General features: G+C 42.4%; 1 protein-coding gene across 2 annotated transcripts in view; it reads left to right on the top strand.

The window, feature by feature from the left end:
* Positions 1 to 2500, top strand: part of LOC120025767 (collagen alpha-1(V) chain-like) — a 147132-nt gene that overhangs the window by 68442 nt on the left and 76190 nt on the right. The window lies entirely within an intron of this gene.

Here is a 2500-nt window from a genome sequence, read left to right as displayed (position 1 = left end):
GTAAAATACCCAGGTATGGGACTGGGAATGTTAAAGACCCGGGTATGGCTCTGCAAATGTTAAAGACCCAGGTATGGGACTGGGAATGTTAAAGCCCCAGGTATGGCTCTGGGAATGTTAACGCCCCTGGTATGGCTCTGGGAATGTAAAAGACCTAGGTATGGGACTGGGAATGTTAAAGACCCAGGTATGGCTCTGGGAATGTTAAATACCCAGGTATGGCTCTGGGAATGTTAAAGACCCAGGTATGGGACTGGGAATGTAAAAGACCCAGGTATGGCTCTGGGACTGTAAAATACCCAGGTATGGTTCTGGGAATGTAAAAGACCCAGGTATGGCTCTGGGAATGTTAAAAACCCAGATATGGCCCTGGGAATGTTAAAGATCCAGGTATGGGTCTGGGAATGTAAAAGACCCAGGTATGGCTCTGGGAATGTAAAAGACCCTGGTATGGCTCTGGGAATGTAAAAGACCCAGGTATGGTTCTGGTAATGTTAAAGACCCAGGTATGGTTCTGGGAATGTAAAAGACCCAGGTATGGTTCTGGGAATGTTAAAGACCCAGGTATGGCTCTGGGAATGTTAAAGACACAAGTATGGCTCTGGGAATGTTCAAAAGTGGTGCAGTAGAGGTCTCTTTCATCTGTAAAATAGATGTGGCTTGGAGAAGATTTAGTTGGTTCAAGAAAAATGCACATAATTCTTACCAGGCTTAGTTGTGTTTACAATGCCTTGCAAAAGTTTTCATCCCCTTTGGTGTTTTTTCTATTTTGTTGCATTACAACCTGTAATTTAAATAGATTTATTTTGGGGATTTCATGTAATGGACATACACAAAATAGTCCAAATTGGTGAAGTGAAATGAAAAAAATTACTTGTTTAAAAAAAAAAAATAGAAAACAGAAAAGTGGTGCGTGCATATGTATTCCCCCCCTTTGCTATGAAGCCCCTAAATAAGATCTGGTGCAACCAATTACCTTCAGCAGTCACACAATTAGTTAAATAAAGTCCACCTGTGTGCGATAATGTCACATTATCTGTCACATGATCTCAGTATACATACACCTGTTCTGAAAGGCCCCAGGGTCTGCAACATCACTAAGCAAGGGGCACCACCAAGCAAGTGGCACCATGAAGACCAAGGAGCTCTCCAAACAGGTCAGGGACAAAGTTGTGTAGAAGTACAGATCAGGGTTGGGTTATAAAAAAATATCTGAAACTTTGAACATCCCACGGAGCACCATTAAATCCATTATTAAAAAATTGAAAGAATATGGCACCACAACAAACCTGCCAAGAGAGGGCCGCCCACCAAAACTCACAAACCAGGCAAGGAGGGCATTAATCAGAGAGGCAACAAAGAGACCAAAGATAACCCTGAAGGAGCTGCAAAGCTCCACAGTGGAGATTGGAGTGTCTGTCCATAGGACCACTTTAAGCCATACACTCCACAGAGCTGGGCTTTATGGAAGAGTGGACAAAAAAAAGCCATTGCTTAAAGAAAAAAAAATAAGCAAAGATGTTTTGTGTTCACCAAAAGGCATGTGGGAGACTCCCCAAACATATGGAAGAAGGTACTCTGGTCAGATGAGACTAAAATTGAGCTTTTTGGCCATCAAGGAAAACGCTATGTCTGGCGCAAACCCAACACCTCTCATCACCCTGTTTTTCATCGGCAGGGACTGGAAACTGGTCAGAATTGAAGGAAGGATGGATGGTGCTAAATAGAGGGAACTTCCTGAGGGAAACCTGTTTCAGTCTTTCAGAGATTTGAGACAGTGACGGAGGTTCACCTTCCAGCAGGACAATGACCCTAAGCATTCTGCTAAAGCAACAGTCAAGTGGTTTAAGCGGAAACATTTAAATGTCTTGGAATGGCCTAGTCAAAGCCCAGACCTCAATCCAATTGAGAATCTGTGGTATGACTTAAAGATTGCTGTACACCAGCGGAACCTATCCAACTTGAAGGAGCTGAAGTAGTTTTGCCTTGAAGAACAGGAAAAAATCCCAGTGGCTAGATGTGCCAAGCTTATAGAGACATACCCCAAGAGACTTGGAGCTGTAATTGCTACAAAAGGTGGCTCTACAAAGTATTGACTTTGGGGGGGTGAATAGTTATGCACGCTCAAGTTTTCTGTTTTTTTGTCTTATTTCTTGTTTGTTTCACAATAAAAAATATTTTGCATCTTCAAAGTGGTAGACATGTTGTGTAAATCAAATGATACAAAACCCCCCAAAAATCTATTTTAATTCCAGGTTGTAAGACAATAAAATAGGAAAAATTCCAAGGTTGGATGAATACTTTCGCAAGCCACTGTATGTGATGTCTCAGCCCATCTGTGAGTGTTTATGTGTACACACTACAGAGACCGACAGAGAACGACAGAGACCGAGAGACCGACAAAGGCCGACAGAGACCGACAGAGACAGAGATATGTTGTTTTGATGTATTAGCAGAGGATAAGGGTCATGTTCAGAGAGACAGGGAGTGTTTACTATGA

Source organism: Salvelinus namaycush, chromosome 31 (assembly GCF_016432855.1).
Source record: "Salvelinus namaycush isolate Seneca chromosome 31, SaNama_1.0, whole genome shotgun sequence".
NCBI classification, from domain to species: Eukaryota; Metazoa; Chordata; class Actinopteri; order Salmoniformes; family Salmonidae; genus Salvelinus; species Salvelinus namaycush.
The sequence above is the reverse complement of the archived record's forward strand: the minus strand, read 5'-3'. Positions and strand labels throughout refer to the sequence as shown.